The 21,285-nt window shown below is 42.8% G+C and overlaps 1 protein-coding gene across 1 annotated transcript in view; it reads right to left on the reverse strand.

The window, feature by feature from the left end:
• LOC140732511 (AP-4 complex subunit beta-1-like) overlaps nucleotides 1–21,285 on the reverse strand; it is an 870,212-nt gene that overhangs the window by 71,858 nt on the left and 777,069 nt on the right.

The following is a 21,285-nucleotide window of genomic DNA, read 5'->3' on the forward strand; positions in this document are numbered from 1 at the left end:
AGTTTATTGCTAAACAGATAATATGAACAATATGATAAATAAGCCCTAGTTTTAATACATAATTCTGCACAGAAATATGAGTACATGGTCTCAGATCTACTGCTTATTCTGCATTTGAAATTGACTTCCTTCAATTTCTTATCCTTCGGTGTTCAGAAAAATCCTCAAGCCTATCTTTATGGCTATTGCAATATGCACAATGCTTTAATAAAGATTTTTGATACCCGTCCTAATGTCTTCTCGTTCTTTTCTTCGACTCGATGTTTGACTGATGTATGTATTATGGCAAACAATGTTTTTTTGAAATTACATGTTGCAAGTTGGTAATGCTATGACATCACATGATTTAAAGATTACAGGCTGACAAAGATTACTAAACACAATGAACTTTGCTCTTGTGAAGTGTCCACAGACATAAATACATTTTAGGGAACAATTTGTAAGTACACATAACTGAGACCTGAAGGAAACATTCATGTGTCATCAACTTTTTACAGCAAGCCTTGTGCTACCTTGATCCTATCAGTTCAACAACAAACCCCATGGAACTCAAAGTTCAACGTACATATATGTCACCATATGCAACCCTGAGATTCATTTTCTTGCAGGCATACTCAGTAAACCCATAATAGAATTATAACCATAACAGAATCAACGAAAGACTGTGTCAACTTGAGCATTCAGCCCGTGTGCAAAAGATGACAGTGTAAAGACAAAAAGAAAGAAAGAATAATAATAAATAAATAAGCAATAAATATCGAGAACATGGCAAGTGAAGTTGAGTGAAGTTATCCCCTCTGGTTCAGGAGCTTGATGGCTGAGGGGTAATAACTGATCCTGACCCTGGTGGTGTGAATCCTGAGGTTCCTGTACCTTCTTCCTGATGATGGCAGTGAGAATGGAGCATGTCTGGGTGGTGGGAATCTCTGATGATGGATGCTGCATTCCTGTGTTAATCTTTCATATAGATGAGCTCAATGATGGGGAGTGCTTTACATTCATGGGCCATATCCACTACTTTTTGATGGATTTTCCATTCAAGGGCATTGCTGTTTCCATACCGGTCTGTGATGCAGCCAATCAATATGCTCTCCACTATACATCTACGGAGGTTTGTCAAAGATGTAGATGTTGTGCCTAATCTTTGCAAACTGCAAAGAAGTAGAGTCGCTGTTGTGCTTTATTCGTACTTGCACATACATGTTGGGGCCAGGACAAGTTATCTAAAATCATAACAGTGAGGAATTTAAAGTTGCAGACCCTCTTCACCTCAGATGAGGACTGGCTCATGCACCTCTGGTTTCCTTCAACTCAAGTCAATAATCAGCTCCTTAGTCCCGCTGACATTCAGTGAGAAGCTGTTGTTACTCAGCCAGATATTCAATCTCCCTACTATATGCTGATTTGTCACCATTTTGATTAGGTCTACAGCCGTGATGTCATCAGCAAACTTGAATGTGACATTGGAGCTGTAGTCAGCCACACAGTCATAAGTGTAAAGTGAGTAGAGCAGAGGGCTAAGCACACAATCTTCTGATACACACATGCTGATGGAAATCATGGAGGAGAGGTTGTTGGCAATCTCTGATGACTGTGGTCTGCAAGTGGAAAAATCAGGAATTCTATTGTAGAAGTAGGTATTGAGGCTGAGGGCTAGAAGCTTATCGATGAGTTTTGAGGGGATGATGGAAATGAATGCTGAGTTTTAGTCAATGAAGAGCATCCTGATATAATGCATCTTTGCTCTCCAGATGTTTCAGGGTTGAGAAGAGCCAATGAAATGGCATCAGATGTGGACATGTTGCTCTGTTAGGCAAATTAGAGTGGATCCAAATTGCATCTCAGGCAGAGGTTGATATATTTCAACACCAACATTTCAAAGTATGCCATCTCTGTGGATTGATTTGTAACTGGATGATAGACATTGAGGCAAGTTGCCACTTTGTTCCTATGCACCGGTATAATTGAAGCCTACTTCAAGCAGGCAGGTACCTCATTTTGCCGATGTGAATGGTTAAGGTTCTCAGTGAACATTCCACCCAGTTGATCTGCACAGGGTTTTTTGTACCTGGGCAGGAGCCCTGTCTCTAGCTGGATGCTTTACATTGGTTCACCAACATGCTCGCATTTTTCCCTCAGAAACTGAAATCACAGAATTTGGAGGGACAGTGGGACTTTGTAAAGTTTTCTCCATTTTTTTGAAAGTCAAAAGGAGCATAGGGGACATTGAGCTCATCTCCAAGCAAAGCCCTGTTGTCACCTATGTCACTTCATCACCAGACTTGAATGCCTCTGATCTGCTCCTCAGCAGATTTCAGATCTCATGGTTCATCCAGGCCTCTTTTTGGGGAAGACTGACTGATTTGTGGAAAAGCACTTGTCTACAACTGTTTTAATGAAGTCCATGACAACCACAGATGAGTCCCTGAACGTGACCCAGTCCACTGATGTCAAGCAATCCCGTGACCACCTCTTAGTTGTCCTAACCACTAGAACTTTGCTCTTTAGCCTCTGCCTGTAAGCAGTTTGGAGAAGGACAGCCAAGTGATCATATTTCCAGAAATGCAATTTGTGCATGGAATGGTAGGCATTCCTTCTCTTAGTAAAATGTGGTCCAGTGTGTTGGGCTCTCCGGTGCTGATATGCTGATAGTAATTGGGCAGGGATTCCTTCAAACTCATCTGGTTGACATCTCCGACTATGATATGAATGGACTGTTTCTTGTTTAGAGATGGCATCATGGAGTATCTCAAGCATTTGATAAATTCTTCTGCATCTCTCAGGGTAGCAAAGGTCTTTTTCTCCAATGGAATCCTGGAAAATGTTAACAGCTCTCAAAATTCTTCCCAAGGCTCAAAAACAATGGCAGCACACACTTCTACATTCCAATATAATGGATGCTGTAATCTGCAGAACGTTCTAATATTCCAGTTCATTTATGAAGTTAACATGTCTTGCTCATGGATAGAGCAGAATATATTTAATTTTCATTGCTTTGAACTGATTTTTGTTAAAATGACTAAAGCAGCTATTCATGGAGCCAGTACAGAATTCAAGCTCTGTAAGAGATTTATACTGCAGCTAAATCACTCATATCTCATAACGCTACTGAACAAATGGATATAAAAAAAGTTATCCAATATTTTGATGGAATCCTGTAATCATCCTGAAGAAACAATTCCTCAAGCTTCAAACAAAATTAATAGTAAATAAGTTTCTGAAACTCTCAAACAACTATCCCCAGACATACAGTCATTGAAAACACTGGCTTAATATATTGTATCTTTGATTGGTAATGTGACTGAGCTGAGAAACCAAAGGTAAAATACCCCTCCAGATCATCTAAATGGTTCAAGCTTTCAGTTTGAAAGTTATTTAGGAGTAAATGTAAACTCGGGAGACTCTGCAGATGCTGGAAATCTTGAGCAATGTTCACAAACTGCTGGAGGAACTCGGCCTGATGAAAGATTGTGTTTGGGAATGAGTTGCTTCCATGTAAGCTGCTCAATAAATTCAAGTGATTTATTACTGAATGGAATCCACATCACTACATATACCATCAAGTGATTGTTAATGTCCCTCTGTCAATTGTTGCCAAAAATGGAAAACAATCAGTAGGGCACTTGAGTCAATTAATCAGTGAGAAATTTGGTGAAGTAATGGATGCATGTCTCTATTATTTACATTATAGACGATAAATAGATTTACATAGCTTCTACCCTGCTTGATATTCTGTCACATCCTTGATGAGTACAGTTTTAGAAAATGCTTCATAATTTGTCAACTGGAGATATTATTAAGTATAAATTTGCATATTCAAAATGAGAACAACAAAGATCTTTTTGTTATGCATTCTTTTCCCCTAAGGTGTGCAGTTGAAGCCCCCTTGATGAGGTATTGCATTTGTTCAGATGTCACAGGAGACAGTGACCTGGTCATTGGCTCATGTTTCTGCACTGGAATATCAACTGGGTTGGTTGGTTTGGTTTGGTTGGTTAGTTAGTTGGTTAGATCGTTGGTTATTCATTTATGTATGTATGTATTGAGATACAGTGTGGAATAGGACCTTCCAACCCTTTGAGCCCCGCTGCCCAGCAATCCTGTGGTTTAATCCAGGCCTAAACACAGGACAATTTTCAATGACAAGTTAACCTACCAACTGGACTGTGAGAGGAAACCAGAGCACCTGGAGGAAACCCACGTGGTCACGGGGAGAACATACAGACTCCTTACAGACAACAGCAGGAATTGAACCCAGTTTGCCTGTACTGTAAAGCATTGTGCTAACCACTATGCTACTGAGGCACCACATTATTTAGTAATGGTGATTGAAATTTCCCCTTAAAACAAGCATGAAGTTGTCCTGAGATTCATGATGCAGAAAGGCAACAAGGTTACAATGTGAAGACCACACTTGGTCACCAACGACCTCACTGAATTTTTGGTTTGATATTCTGGACTAATAGCCCTATGGAATTCTGGATTAGTAGCCCTATGGAATTCTGGGTCCAGCACCAGTGATTAAATAGTTGAAAGGCTCTAGAATTTCTGAAGGTGGGATACAGAGTGGCATAGTTATCTGACTCTGGTCCTGGTATCTCGGCAAATCATCAGTGAGGAGATGCTAGCATCATCAACTGCGGTAAAAGCAAAGGAGACAGACTTTCCTCCAGACCAGGATCAACCAGTGTACCAAGGTTCAGGACGGGGTAGTTTCAGGTAATGGCTGTTCGTGGAATAAAATTAAATCAATATGTATGAACTTGGGCACCTGTAATTCCAGAACAAATATAACCCCTGATGGCTGTTTGTGCTCACAGATGACAGATCTTGCTTTAAAAGATTCACTCTGACTATGACCAGATTTACTTGTGAAAGAAATAATCCAAAAGATTGTTGTTGTGCTTCATTTACATTCTAACAATGCTTGCTTTCCTCTCTCTCCACAATTGCTTCTTAATCCAGTGAGTATTTTCAACATGTTATGTTTCACTCTCAGATTTCCAGCATCTGCAAAGTTTCACTTTTTTGTGTTTAAAGAGACATTACTCTACAGGAGAGCTTTACATCTGACAGTCTGAAGTTCCTGGAAAAGAGCCACGGTAAGAAACGGCAGGATGAATCTTGATTTCACCACAATCAACAAGTGAAAGAGAGGGTGAGGTGTGACATATTTTGAGCTTCAGAGGAACTAGAAAGAGGCAGAAATAAATTATTTACCATCATTAATGAAGACAAAAAATTTGCAACAGAAAGGCTTCTTTGAAAATTCATTCAGAATTATGATGCTACACAGAGAAATTATTCAAATCAATTCATTGATTCAGTGGTGGTGGTTGTTCTTCATGATGCCGATGACAGGAACCTATTCAGGAGAGATTTAAAAGTGGAAAAGCCACTGGGGCAGTTCTACTCTCTCGACCTCAGAAGACTGGGTCCGTTTGTACAAGCAAACAAAATAAACCAGGATTTTCCTTAGTGGCATTGGCTGACCATAACTTCTCCTGTGGCCCATCATGCCTTTGGTTCTCCATGGACTCCATGGAGCATTGCAGAACTGCCTTCCTGGCCTTTGTATCTCACTGTAGATCTCATCTGCCCAGTCTGCTGGAGCTGACTTCACATGCTGGGACAGCGGGTATGAGTCCACCAGTCACCTATACTGGTTCAGCACAACAGTCAACGTGGTGTACTGGAATGCAGCCACTGCCGCTTGCTAGCAGCTACTTGGAGCTACAGGTAAGAGTTGAGTGTCTGGAGGGACCAAAGGGTATGAACTGCCTAGGAATGGACACAACAAGCTCCTTCACCAGAGGTGCTACCCATCTCTGGACACCGGAGAAAAGAAATCTTTTATTTTATAAGAACAGTGAAGTCGAAATAGAGTATATGAATTCCTAGAAGTATATTTAGTTGTGAAGCAAGACATCAAGGCTGAAGGCTGATAAGTCCCCGGGACCTGATGGTCTGCATCCCAGGGTACTTAAAGAGGTGGCTCTAGAAATTATGGAGGCATTGGTAATCATTTTCCAATGTTCTATAGATTCAGGAACAGTTCCTGCTGACTGGAGGGTGGCTAATGTTGTCCCACTTTTCAAGAAAGGAGGGAGAGAGAAAACAGGGAATTATAGACCAGTTAGCCTGACGTCAGTGGTGGGAAAGATGCTGGAGTCAATTATAAAAGATGAAATTACAACACATTTGGATAGCAGTAGAAGGATCAGTCCGAGTCAGCATGGATTTATGAAGGGAAAATCATGCTTGACTAATCTTCTGGAGTTTTTTGATGATGTAACTATGAAAATGGACAAGGGAAAGCCAGTGGATGTAGTATACCTGGACTTCCAGAAAGCTTTTGATAAAGTCCCACATAGGAGATTAGTGAGCAAAATTAGGGCACATGGTATTGGGGGCAGAGTATTGACATGGATTGAAAATTGGCTGGCTGACAGGAAAGAAAGCGTAGCAATTAACGGGTCCCTTTCGGAATGGCAGGCTGTGACCAGTGGGGTACCGCATGGTTCGGTGCTGGGACCGCAGCTGTTTACAATCTACATTAATGATTTAGATGAAGGGATTAAAAGTAACATTAGCAAATTTGCTGATGCCACAAAGCTGGGTGGCAGTGTGAAATGTCAGGAAGATGTTATGAGAATGCAGGGTGACTTGGACAGGTTGGGTGAGTGGGCAAATGTATGGCAGATGCAGTTTAATGTGGATAAATGTGAGGTTGTCCACTTTGGTGGCAAGAACAGGAAGGCAGATTACTATCTAAATGAAGTCAAGTTAGGAAAAGGGGAAGTACAATGAGATCTAGGTGTTCTTGTACATCAGTCAATGAAAGCTAATCGCATGCTGGCCTTTATAACAAGAGGAATTGAGTATAGGAGTAAAGAGGTCCTTTTGCAGCTCTACAGGGCCCTGGTGAGAACCCACCTGGAGTATTGTGTGCAGTTTTGGTCTCCAAATTTGAGGAAGGACATTCTTGCTATTGAGGGAGTGCAGCGTAGGTTCACAAGGTTAATTCCCGGAATGGCAGGACTGTCATATGTTGAAAGATTGGAGCGACTGGGCTTGTATACACTGGAATTTAGAAGGATGAGAGGGGATCTGATTGAGACATATAAGATTATTAAGGGATTGGACATGTTGGAGGCAGGAAACATGTTCCCACTGATGGGTGAGTCCAGAACTAGAGGCCACAGTTTAAGAATAAGGGGTAGGCCATTTAGAACTGAGATACGGAAAAACTTTTCCACCCAGAGAGTGGTGGATATGTGGAATGCTCTGCCCCAGAAGGCAGTGGAGGCCAAGTCTCTGGATGCATTCAAGAGAGAGTTAGATAGAGCTCTTATAGATAGCGGGGTCAAGGGATATGGGGAGAGGGCAGGAACGGGGTACTGATTGTGTATGATCAGCCATGATCACAGTGAATGGTGGTGCTGGCTAGAAGGGCTGAATGGCCTACTCCTGCACCTTTTGTCTATTGTCTATCAACAATTATTTTCCTTCACTACAACTTAATTATATATGAAGTATGACAAAGTGTTAAATAAAAACTCTTTCTTTCAAAGCAACACATACAAAAAGCTGCAGGAACTCAGCAGCTCAGGCAGCATTGCTGGAAATGAATAAAGAATCAATGTTTCAGACCGAGACCCTTCTTCAGGAGCTTTCATTCAGTTGCCCTCACAGTCCTGTTCTGCTTCAACTCTTCACTCTTAAACAATTTAGTCTTTCTTAACTCGTGATGTTGGATCTGACAAGCTCTGAACAGCTAGGTTTTTCTGTCTCCATTCCAAAACAAGAAGAAATTCTGAGCAATTTTCCCATAAGTGACTCACCAAAACCATTTATGTAAGTAGAGGAGAACATTAAGCTGGGAAAGAGTATATTTAGGATGAATGGATGCATCGGAGATCTTGCATGGATATCATGAAAATATCGGCGGAACTTCTGTGAGGCAGGAGATATTACCTAAAAGCTTACATATATTACCATGAGATACAATAAAATTTTAGATCATAGAATTGTTGCCAATTAAATGCACCACACGATTAAACACGTCAGACAATGAATTTGACAAACAAGTGTAGTTTTGATAAATAAGGATTAGTTCAAACAACTTCAAGATTCAAAGTTCAAAGTAAAATTATTATCAAAATACACACAGTATATGTCACCATATACAATCCTGAAATTCATTTTCCTGTGGACATATTCAGTCAATCCATAATAGAGTAATAACCAATTGAAGTACACACCAACTTGTGCATTCAACCAGTGTGCAAGACACAAACTGTGCAAATACAAAAAGAAATAATAATAAATAAATAAGCAATAATTATTGAGGATATGAGTTGAGGAGTTCTTGAAAGCTTCAAACAAGACTTATTAACTCCTTGTATTCACAATTCTTTTAGTTGTGTAGCTTTTTAGTTTACTTATACAAATCCAGAACTCACTGGATGTGTTCATCTATTACCATCTCTTGCTGAACTTGGCCAGAGTTTGATCTTGACATATTCTCTTTGACTCCCTGACTTGGGGACTTCTCCTTTGGTTGTTAGTCTCCAGAGTCACTACAGTCATGTATGTCACAAGGTCCTATCTGATACATCTCTCACAATCCTTGGAGACATTGTTTAGTTCTTTATTGCCAATTGTATGGTATGAGTCCCATTCTGATCCACACAAGTACACCCTTCTTTAACTCTTACATCTGACAGTCTAAAGTTCCTGGGAAAGGGCCACAGTAAGAAATGGCACGATGAATCTTGATTTCACCGCAATGAACAATTGAAAGAGAGGGTGAGGTGTGACATATTTGGACCTTTAGAGGAAATAGAAAAAGAGGCAGAAATAAATTATTTACCATCATTAATGAAGACAAAAAATGCAACAGATGCAACTTCTACCACCACTTCATCAGAGACTACTGGATGAACTCTGGATCATTTGGGAGGCTGAGTGGTTGATAGATAGGACAGAAAGAAAGGTAGTTATATCTAAGATGCAGGAAACATGAAGCTGAGTGACTGTCAAGAGGGTGAAATGAATTAAACAGCCATTCCAAAGTACATCTATGACCATTTCACTTAACAATGGGCATACCACATTGGATATTGTTGGGGGGGGGGGGAGGGGGAGGGTATGACCTGGTAGAGGAAAGTCCCAGTGGTCAGGTCTCTGGCACTGAGTCTGGATCTGTGGCCGACAGGGAAGTGGAGAGAAACAGTGAGCTGTGGTGATTGGGTATTTGTTAGTTAGGGGAACAGAAAGGAGGATCTATGAATGAGAACATGATTCTTGGATTGTATGTTGCCTGCCAGGTTCCAGGGTCCAGGGCTTCTCAGATTGAGTCCATCAGCCCCACTGGGCCATGGGCCACTGACAACAACTCACCAGAGTTCTCTCTCCTAGGCCAGTCTTTCACGTTCTCCCAGGTTTAGCCCATCTTCTCCTTCCTCTCCCGGGGATGAGATCTTTGGAGCTTCTGTTAGCATTTCTGTAGCTCTGGGTTTTTACAGGATGGGTTTGCTAACCCAGTACCCAACCCTCCTCCTTTCACCGGGTTGGGACCGTGCATGCTGGAATTCTAAATTGTGCAGGGTTAGTTATGGACTGAAACAGACAAATCCTTTGTTGTTCTCAATATAGTTTATAGAAGAATCCTCTGTCCAGCTTGTGTGTGCAAAATGGCTGAAGCCCAGATTTAAGAGAACCTATTTCCATATTTAAAAAGAACTTGTATCAGGTTGTGCAATTTCCTATTTCTTGTTCATCCTTAATTGCCCAGAGTCCATTGAAATCTAACCATGGAATTCAGTGTTCCATCGTGGTCCAATCCCTACCCCTTTCTAGTGCATCATTATTGTATGCTTTCTTTTCCTGAGGTTCCCTTAATCAAAGTTTGACCATGAATTTTAGCACATCATCGCCAAACTTCTCTGTTCCTAAAGACATCTTTTTCAAACACTGTTGGTGATCTTTGAGAAAGTGATTAGTAGAATAGTAATGGGAGAGCCAGTGAATGTACTGTATCTGGATTTTTTTGGAACATGTTTGATAAGATGCTGCACAGGAAAACATTCTATAAGACCCATACAATGTCTGCAGAGAGCCATTGGAGGAGTTGGTGTGTGAAGGTTGATCCACCTTGAAATTTGAGAAGGAGAAGCTAAAGTCAGATGTATCAGTATACAGTGAAGTAAAGGGAATTGTTAGAGGCATGAAAGACAAGTTGGCCAGAATCAATCGGAAAAAAGCACTGGCTGGGGTGACTGGAAGTTCAGGAAGCAATTCAGAAGGCACAGGATATATACATTCCAAAGAGGAAGAAGTATTCTAAAGGCAGGGTGACACAACTGTGGCTGACAAGAGAAGTCTAAGCCAACATAAAAGCCAGAGAGAGGGCATAAAGTAGAGCAAAAATTAGTGGGAAATTAGAGGATGGGGAAGCTTTTAAATACCAACAGAAAGCAACTTTAAAAGTCATTAAGAAGGTAAAGATGGAATATGAAAGTAAGCAGGCCTATAATATTAAAGAGGATACAAAAAGTTTCCTCAGATACAGTTTCCTCAGATACATAAAGTGTAAAGGGAGTTGAGAGTGGATATCGCACGGCTGGAAAACAATGTTGGAGAGGTAGTAATGGGAAACAATGAAATGGAGGATAAGCTGAATAAATATTTTGCATCACTCTTCACTGTGGAAGACACTGGCAGTGTGGTGGAAGTTCCAGGTGTCAGAGGTCATGATGCATGAAGTTACCATAACTAGAGAGAGGGTTCTTGGGAAACTGAAAGGTCTGAAGTTTGATAGGTCACCTGAACTAGAAGATAGCCTCTACCCCAGAGTTCAGAAAGAAGTGGCTGAAGAGATTATGGAGGCATTAATAATGATCTTTCAAGAATCACTGGTTCCGGAAAATGGGAAAATTGGAAAAGTCCCTCTACACTTCATGAAGGGAGAGAAGCAGAAGAAAGGAAACTTTCAGCCAGTTAGTCTGACCTCAGTGTTTGGGAAGATATTGGAATTATTTCATACTAAGGATGAGGTCGCAGGGTACTTGGAGGCACATGACAAAATAAGCCGTAGTGAGCATGGTTTCCTCAGGGGAAAATCTTGTCTGACAAGAAATGAAAGGTAGGATAGGCAAAGGATAATTGATTGATGTTACGTATTTGCATTTCCAGAAGGCCTTTGACAAGGTGCCACACATGAGGCTGCTTAACAAGCTACAAGCCCATGGCATTACAGGAAAGATCCTGGCATGGATAAAGCAGTGGCTGATTGGCAGGAGGCAAAGAGTGGGAATAAAAGGAGCCTTTTCTGGCTGACTGCCAGTGACTAGTGGTGATTCACAGGGGTCTGTGTTGGGACCAGTTCTTTTACATTATATGTCAATGATTTGGATGATGGAATTGATGGCTTTCTTGCAAAGTTTGCAGATGATTTGAAGATAGCTGGGGACAGGTAGTTTTGAGGAAGTATACAGTCTACAGAATGCCTTAGACAGATAAGAAGAATGAGCAACAAAATTTAAGATGGAATACAATGTCAGGAAAAGCATGGCCATGCACTTGGGTAGAGGAAATGAAAGTGCAGACTATTTTCTAAATGGGGAGAAAGTACAAAAACCTGAGGTGCAAAGGGACTTGGGAGACCTTCTGCAGGATTCCCTAAAGTTTAATTTGTAGGTTGAGTCTGTGGGGAAGAAGGTAAATACGTTGTTAACATTCATCTCAAGAGGACTAGAAAATAAAAGCAAGATGTAATGTTGAGAATTTATAAGGCACTGGTGAGGCCTCACTTGGAGTATTGCGAGCGGGTTTGGACCCCTTATCTTTAGAAAGGATGTGCTGAATCTGGAAGGGTTGAAAGAAGGTTCACGAAAATAATTCCAGGATTCAGCAGCATGTCATATGAAGAGCGTCTGATGTCTCTGGGCCTGTGTTCTTTTGAATTCAGAAGAATGAGAGGTGACATCATTGAAACTTATTGAATGGTGATAGGCCTTGGTAGAGTGGATGTGGAGAGGATGTTTCCTCTTGTGGGAGAGTCTAAGACCACAGGACACAGCCTCAGAATAGAGTGTGTCCTTTTAGAATGGAGTTGAGGAGGAATTTCTTTAGCCAGAGAGTGGTGAATCTGTGGAATCTTTTGCCACAGGCAGCTGTGGAGGCCAAGACTTTATGTATATTTAAGGCAGAGGTTCATAGATTCTTGATTGGTCAGGGCATGAAGGGATATGGGGAGAAGACAGGAGATTGGGGCTGAGAGGAAAATTGGATCAGACATGATGAAATGGCAGGGCAGAATTGATGGGCCAAATGGCCTAATTCTGCTCCTATATCTTATGGTCCTATCACCATGTACAACCATGAGTTTCATTTTCTTGCAGGCAATCACAGTAAATATGTTAAATACGATAGAATCAATGAAATTGTACCCTATAAAAAAGACAACCAGTGTGCAAAAGACAACAAACTGTGCAAATTCAAAACAGAAAGAATGAATGATTAATTAATATATAACCAATAAATATTCCTGCCATTTTGGCAGGAATAATCCAAATAGAACATACAGGGTAAATGGTAGGGCATTGAGGATTGCAGTGGAACAGAGAGATCTAGGAATAACAGTGCATAGTTCCCTGAAGGTGGAGTCTCATGTAGATAGGGTGGTGAAGAAGGCTTTTGGGACGCTGGCCTTTATAAATCAGAGCATTGAGTACAGAAGTTGGGATGTAATGTTAAAATTGTACAAGGCATTGGTAAGGCCAAATTTGGAATATTGTGTACAGTTCTGGTCACCAAATTATAGGAAAGATATCAATAAATTAGAGAGAGTGCAGAGACGATTTACTAGGATGTTACCTGGGTTTCAGCACTTAAGTTACAGAGAAAGGTTGAACAAGTTAGGTCTCTATTCATTGGAGCATAGAAGGTTGAGGGAGGATTTGATTGAGGTATTTAAAATTTTGAGAGGGATAGATGGAGTTGACGTGAATAGGCTGTTTCCATTGAGAGTAGGGGAGATTCAAACGAGAGGACATGATTTGAGAGTTAGGGGGCAAAAGTTTAAGGGAAACACGAGGGGGTATTTCTTTACTCAGAGAGTGATAGCTGTGTGGAATGAGCTTCCTGTAGAAGTAGTAGAGGCCAGTTCAGTTGTGTCATTTAAGGTAAAATTGGATAGGTATATGGATAGGAAAGGAGTGGAGGGTTATGGGCTGAGTGTGGGTAGGTGGGACTAGGTGAGATTAAGAGTTTGGCACGGACTAGGAGGGCCAGAATGGCCTGTTTCTGTGCTGTGATTGTTATATGGTTATATATGGTTAAATATTGAGAACATGAGATGAAGAGTCTTTGAAAGTGAGTCAATTTGTTGTGGGAACATTTCTGTAATGGATCGAGTGAAGTTAGCCCTCTACTTCAAGACCCTGATGGTTGAGGGGTAAGAACTGCTCATGAACCTGATGGTGTGAGTCCTGAACCTCCTGTATCACCTTCCTAATGACAGCAGCAAGAAGGGAGCCTGGCCTGAATGGTGGGGTCCTCAATTTTGGATGCTACTTTCCTGTGACAGCACTCCATCTAGATGAGCTCAACGGTGGGGTGGGCTTTACCCGTGATGGACTGAGCTATATCCACTACTTTTTGTGGGATTTTCTGTTTAAGACCTGTTTCAATACCAGGCTGTGTTGCAGCCAGTCAATATACTCTCCACTGTACATTTGTAGTAGTGAAAGTTTTAGATGATATCCCAAATCTTCACAAACTTCTAAGAAAGTAGATGTACTGCTGTGCTTTCTTCATAATGGCACTTGTGTGCTGGACCCAGGGAAGATTTTCTGAAATGATAACACTGAGGAATTTAAAGTATCTGACACTTTCCACCTTTGCACCCCAATGACGACTGGCTCATGGACCTCTTGTTTCCTCCTCCTGAAGTCAATAATCAGCTCATTGGTCTTGCTAACATTGTCCAAGAGGTTGATGTTATGGCACCACTCAGCCAGATTTTCAGTCTCTATGATATATACATCTTTGCCATCCAGATGTTCCAAGGTTGAGTGAAGAGACAATGAAGTGTCATCTGCTGTTGACCTGTTGTGAGGGCTGGCAAATTGGAGCAGATCCAAGTTCCTCCTCAGGAAGGAGTTTATATGTTTCATCACCAACCTCTCACAACACTTCATCATACTGAATGTAAGTACTACTGGATGATAGTCTTTGAGGCAGGTTATCACATTCTTCTCAGGCACCGGTATAAGTGAAGTCTGCTTGAAGCAGGTGAGATCCTCAGACTGCTGCCGCAGGAGGCTAAAGTTCTCGATGAACACTCCAGCCAATTGATCATCACAGGTCTTCAGTACTCGGCCAGGTACCCTGTCCAGGCTGGATCCTTTCTGAGGGTTCACCCTCATGAGGGATGCTCCCACTCTGGCCTCAGCGACTGAAATCAAAGGGTCATTGAGGGTTGTGGGAGTTCGTGAAGATGCCATCATGTATTGATGGTCAATGTGAGCATAAAAGGCATTGAGCTCATCTGGGAACAAAGCTTGTTTGTCACCTCCATCGCTTGGCTTCACTTTGTAGGAGATAATAGCATTCAAACCCTGCCATCGCTGTGGAGTATCCTCAGTGTTTCAAGTCTTTTCCCCAGGGGTCAGGTGTCCAAAACTAGATGGAAGAGGTGAGAGTTTTAAAGATGATCTGATAGGTATCATCTTTAGACATTTGGGAGTGAATACATACAATGATCTGCTAGAGGAAGTGGTTGGGGTGAGTACCACTGCAACATTTAAGAGGCATTTTGATAGGTACCTGAGGTGAAGGTGTTGGAGGGTTGTGGGCTAAATTTGAGCATCTGGGATTAGTTGAGAGGATGCTGTGGTCTGCATGGACCCACTGGGCCAAAGGGGGAATAATAGTCCAGCACAGATTAGATGGGCCGAAAGGCCTGCTTCTGTGTTGCCATCTCTATGAGTCTGAATTTCGGGATTGATGCTTGGGCCCCACTTTTCACAATCCCCTGCAATAGAAGGAAACAAATCTCATGTTTCCAATTTGCTTATGATACTAAGCCAGGTGAGATTGGGAATATAACGAGGCTGCAAGTATGGATAAAATGAGTGAATGGGTGAGGACACAGGTAGAGGATAATGTGGTGGGGGGGAATTGAAGTTAAATGCTGAGAGATTGGATAATGTTGAGTATCAAAGGGACTCAAAGAAGAATGAGAAGAGATCTCTTTGAAAGTCTTTTTGAGAAAAATATGAAAGGGCTTGGCAAGCTAGATCAGGGATGATGTTTTGTCAGGTTGAGGCATCTAGCTGTGGTTTCAGAATAATGAGTGGACTGTTTAGGAGTGAGATGAGGAGAAATTGCAGCTTCCTTCCTTACCACTCCTTCACATCTTCCTGAATTCGAACACTCTGTGATCTTTTCTGCTTGGTCAGTGATGGTTACGTTTTAAATCTTTATAATCCTGGAGCTTCCTCCAGAACTATCGCCATCATAGCTATTGCCCCTCAAAAACCTACTAACAGCTTTTCATAGAAACATAGAAAACCTACAGCACAATACAGACCCTTCTGCCCACAGTATTGTGCCAAACGTACTTACTTTAAAAGACCCTCCAGCACCATCGCCCGCAGTCCATTCTACGCACTCACCACTGTCTGCATAAACAAATTACCCCCGACATCCCCTCTGTAACTACTTCCAAGCACCTTAAAGCTGTGCCCCCTCATGTTAGCTATTTCAGCCCTGGGGAAAAAAAGCCTTTGACTATTCACATGATCAATGCCTCTCATCATCTGATACACCTCTATCCGGTCACCTCTCATCCTCCTTTGCTCTAAGGAGAAAAGGCCGAGTTCACTATTCTCATAAGGCATGCTCCTCAATCCAGGCAACATCCTTGTGAATCTCCTCTCACCCTTTCTATGGTTTCCACATCCTTCCTGTAGTTAGGTGACTAGAACTGAGCACAGTACCTCAAGTGGGGCCTGGCCAGGGTCCTATATTGCTGTAACATTACCTCTCGCCTCTTAAACTCAATCCCACAGTTGATGAAGGCAATGCACCATATGCTTTCTTAAACACACTGTCAACCTGCGCAGCAGGCTGAAGTGTCCCATGGATTCGGACCACAAGATCCCTCTGATCCTTCACACTGCCAAGAGCCTTACTATTCTTTTCAAATCTTTTTATTACTATTATTATTATTCAAAAATAACACAGGTACATCGAAGTCACAACACTTACAATGCCTCAAGAAAAAAAGAATTTATCTTAAAGTTTGAACATTTTGTGAATAAAAAAACCCTACCAAGCAAGATAAGTGAGAAAAAAGAGAAACCCATTGGCGGTACAACCCCAGAGCCATGCCTCATACAGAAAGCTTCTAAAAATAAATACCAAACCACCAACAAGAAATAAAGGTATATCCGAAAAAAAATTACACTTAGATCATGGAGGAAATCTATCAGTTAACTGAAATGATAATAACAAGAGTCTTACTATTAATACAAGCAGTCCCCAGGTTACGTATGAGTTCCGAACCTGAGTCCGTCTTTAAGTCGGATTTGTATGTAAATCAGAAGAAGTACATCCGGTATAATTTAGCGTCAGTTCATCAAACGTTTGTCTTAGTATATAGTATATATTTTACCTTTCTAAGCATATAAAACACTTAAGAAATGTATGCATTCCAATAATTAAACCGCTGCGTTGCTTAGTAATAATTGTAGCTTTCATCGGGGCAGGGCGTTTCACATGCTCCCTTATTCTCACTTTATTTGTTATACTTTAAAATTGTTCCGATCGTTGACCGACTGTAGCCTAATGCTTTTTCAATGACTGATGGCATTTCATCTCTTTCCAAACGCTTTATTATTTACACTTTATTTTCAATCGCGATTGCTTCCCGTCAATGGAACAGAAACACTGTCGCTGGCTCCTGAGGTCCGCTGGGTCCTAAGGACCACCGCACTGAGACAGGCTAAATAGGACAAGTGGGAGCTGTGCTGGGTTTGGGTATTTGATCCTCCACAATATTCCATGTGGGTATTTAAACTGGAGGTGGCAGTGTTTTATTTTACGAGGTCGAGTTGCGAGATCGACATCAACCTGGCACGAATGGTACGGGAGTCACTGGATGGACATCAAATTGGCACGGTCTGTCAGTGGATCGAACTTGCTGATCTCACTGCGCCACCAGCCGACCGGAACGGGGGGGGGGGGGGGGTGGGCGGGGTCAGTGTAAATCTTACTACGAAAAATTTAATCCAAATGCAAAGTTAAACACTCAACACAGTGTCAACGGCAACAAATTAAAATGGTGGACGGCGTCTCAATCTGACCTAAAATGGCGAATGGCGTTCTCTTTCCTTGGTTCGTAAGTACGAGTTGTCCGTAAGTCGGACGTTCGTAACTCGGGGACTAGCTGTACTATATTCTGCCATCATATTTGACCTACCAAAATGAACCACCTCACACTTATCTGGGTTGAACTCCATCTGCCACTTCTCAGCCAAGTTTTGCATCCTATCAATATCCCGCTGTAACCTCTGACAGCCCTCCACACTATCCTCAACACCCCCAACCTTTGTGTCATCAGCAAATTTAGTAACCCATTCCTCCACTTCCTCATCCAGGTCATTCATAAAAATTACAAAGAGCAGGGGTCCCAGATCAGATCCCTGAGGCACAACATTGGTCACCAACCTCCATGCAGAATATGACCCATCTACAACTACCCTTTGCTTTCTGTGAGCAAGCCAGTTCTGGATCCACAAAGCAAGGTTCCCTTGGATCCCATGCCTCTGTACTTTCTCAATAAGCCTGGTATGGGGTACCTTCTCAAATGCCTTGCTGAAATCCATATACACTACATCTACTGCTCTACCTTCATCAATGTGTTTAGTCACATCCTCAAAAAATTCAATCAGGTTCGTAAGGCATGATCTGCCTTTGACAAAACTATGCTGACAATTCGTAATCATATTCTGCCTCTCCAAATATCCATAAATGCTGCCTCTCGGGATCTCTTCCTTCAACTTACCAACCTTTTTCTTTTGAATTGTGCTCAACTTACCTGACTAATCCATATCATTCCTTAATCTATAAAAAAACTGAAAATTATATCAAAAGAAACATTTAGCACAGATGGTCCATGGACCCCTTGGCTAATGGTAGGGGTCCTTGGCATAAAAACCTTTGGGAACCCCTGGTTTAGAAAGTTGTACCATTATTCAATGTTTTAAACTTAATTTAGTACTACATCTGATTTTATAATATGGCAAAAATGTCACATTTGTTAATGTGTTTTCAATAAGCAATCTTGTTTTATTTTTATCAATAGGTGGGGGAAAGATTGATGCACCCACTTGAGATAGGAGAGAGTCACCTCTTATATCTTGATGAAGTTGGAAAAGAGACCATGACTGTGACATTGATTGACAGTTCTGGCTCTGTCATGTTCTTGTTTGATGGCTATTTTGGCACCATTCTATGCACAGGTTTGCAGATAAGCTTACTTTCCTGCCAATCCTGTTGCAGGACATTGACCCAAAACATCAACTATCCCTTTGCCTCCACAGGTGCTGCTTGACCTGGTTTTTTCCAGCAATTTTTGCTCCAATTTCCAATATCTGCAGTCTCACTCTGCTCCTGCCAGGTAAGCTTACTTTTAACTAGTAACTATTAGTTACTGTTTGCAAATTATTTACACGTGCATTGTGTTGAACTGGTTTATTATTGTCATATGTACAGGGATACATGGGTGTTGGAGTGGAAATATGTCTCCCTCAGAGGGGGTGTTAGGCTTTGCTAGCCTGCAGTTCACCCCTTTCAGGAAGGTGTAGTACCTGCTTAGCTCCCCCCCACTGCCCCCGATCAGGGTCACGTGAAGCCACAGGAGAAGATGATGAGCAGATGGTTCATATCACGTTCCAGTCATGTGACCACTGATGCCAGGCAGACAGTCTCTTAAGAGTCCAACGTTGAAAGTCACATTTATTATCAGAGTCCATACATGTCACCACATACAACCCTGAGATTCTTTTTGCTGCAGGCATACTCGACAAACCTATAGAATAGTAACTGTAAACAAGATCAATGAAAGAAAAAGAGCTTAGAAAACTGTTGAAATGCAACTATCAATAAGTAGCAATAAATAAAGAGAACATGAAATAACAAAATAAAGTGTCCTGGAAGTGAGATCATTGGTTGTGGGAACATGAGAGACAGAATAAGTGCAGTTCTCCCCTTCGGTTCAGGAGCCTGATGGCTGAGGGGTAGTGACTGTTCTTGAACCTGGGGGTCGAGTCCTGAGGCACTTGTATCTTCTACCTGATGGCAGCAGCGAGAAACGAGCATGGCCTAGGTGGTGAGGATCTTTGATGATAGATGCTACTTTCCTGCGAAGGCATTTCATGTCGATGTACTCAATGGCTGGATGGACTTTACCCATTATGTGCTGAGCTGAATCCACTACTTTTTGTATGATTTTCCAATCAAAGGCACAATGCAGCCAGGGAAGAGGGAAGGAGAGGAGGGGAGATGAAGGAGGTGGGGAAAGGAGGGGAGAGAGAAAGGAGGGATAGAGAAGAGGAGACGGGGGGAGAGAGGGAGAAAGGGGAACAGAGAAGGGACAGAGAAGGGAGGGAAAGGGCAAGAGAGATGGGAGGAGAGGGGGTAAAGAGAGTGAGAGAGGTGGAGAAGGAGAGATGGGTATGAGACAGGGGTGAGTGAGGGGATGGGAAAGGGGGGACTGAGTGACAGATGGGGAGAGAAAGAGAAGAGGCAGGAAGAGAGTGGGGGAGGGGGAGAGAGATGGAGACAGAGAAGGAAGAGAGAAGGTGGTGTAAGATGTGGGGAAACGGGAGAGGAGAGTGGGGAGAGGAAAGGAGAGAGAGTGAATGGAGGGCTGAGAGTAGGAAATGCAGGGAGGAACTGAGAGGGACAGAGATGGAGAGAGCAAGAGATGGGGAGAAAGGGAGAGGGTTGAGGGGGAAGATGGAGTGGGGAGAGGGAGAGGGTATAGAGAGACGAGAAAGGTGAAAGGGATGGGAGGAAGGGGAGGGGGGAAGAGAGAGTGAGGGTTGAGCTAGAGGGGAAGGAGACAATTCGGGAAAGGGGTGGAAAGGCAGGGGGAGAGAGAAAAGGAGAAATGAGGAGAGAGGCGAGGCCAGAGTGGACGGGGGAGAGAGAGGGCAGAGAGAAAGTGGAGAGTAGGGAGAGGAGCAGGAGAGGCAGGGGAGAAAGGGAGAACATGGTGCAAGGGGTTGTGACAGAGGAGGGAGAGAGTGGATGAGAGGGGGGAGAAGCTGGGAGAAAGAGGGTTAGAGGGTGGGAATGTTATAGGGTGGGAAAGAGAGGTGAGAGAGTGGGAGAGGGAGGAAAGAGGGGAGAGCAGGTGGGAAGAAAGCAAGGGGGAGGGAGGTAGAGAGCTGGGGACAAGTAGAGGGACATGGAGGAAAAAGAGGGCAGGGGAGAGAGGGGAAGAGTGGTGAGAAGAGAGGAGGGAATAGAGGGGGAGAGAGTGGAACATCGAGTGGAAAGAGGGGGAGAGAGTTGGGTAGACAGAGAGAGGCAGGGGGAAATGGAGGATAGAAAGTGGGAGAGAGGAAGAAAGGGAATAGACAGGGAGGGGAGAGGCAGAGAGGGTGGAGAGTTGGGGAGTGGGGCGAGAGTAGTGGGAGAGGGGGAGGGGGAGAGGTATAGAGGGGGTAGGGGAGAGGGGAATTTTGTTGTAACGGTTACAGAAGGGGGTCTGGGGTAGAGGTGGGAAGATAGCGGAGAAGAGAGAATGGGAGGGGATTGGGGAGAGAGGGGGAGAGGGAAGGGCACAGAGAAGGGGAAGAGAGGGTGGCACTCCTTTGCTTGCATCTTTGGGAACAGCTCCATTTCCATCTTTAATATCTCTATTTTTCCCTTTCAGGGTTCTTTTGATGACCCTGATCTGGAGCCACACGCTGACTACGGTTCTTTGCGGGAATGGGACCCGCTCTCTCGTTTCATGAATGGATGTTGTTTGACACGCCAAGGGCTCGGCCTTAGAGCTTCGCTCGCCTTCGGAGGACCGAGATTTCACGGCTCTGGAGAGGGGGGATTGGAGGTCGGTGCCTCTGCAGGAGATCGGTGTGTCGTTGGAGACAGGAGATCTCTGGCTGTGTTCCCACAGACCTGAGATCTTTGGGCACAGAGCTCAGAAAAAGCAACACAATGGACTTTTAATATGGTAAACTAATGAGTTGTTTGTTATGT

This window comes from Hemitrygon akajei, chromosome 8 (genome assembly GCF_048418815.1).
Source record: "Hemitrygon akajei chromosome 8, sHemAka1.3, whole genome shotgun sequence".
Lineage (NCBI taxonomy): Eukaryota > Metazoa > Chordata > Chondrichthyes > Myliobatiformes > Dasyatidae > Hemitrygon > Hemitrygon akajei.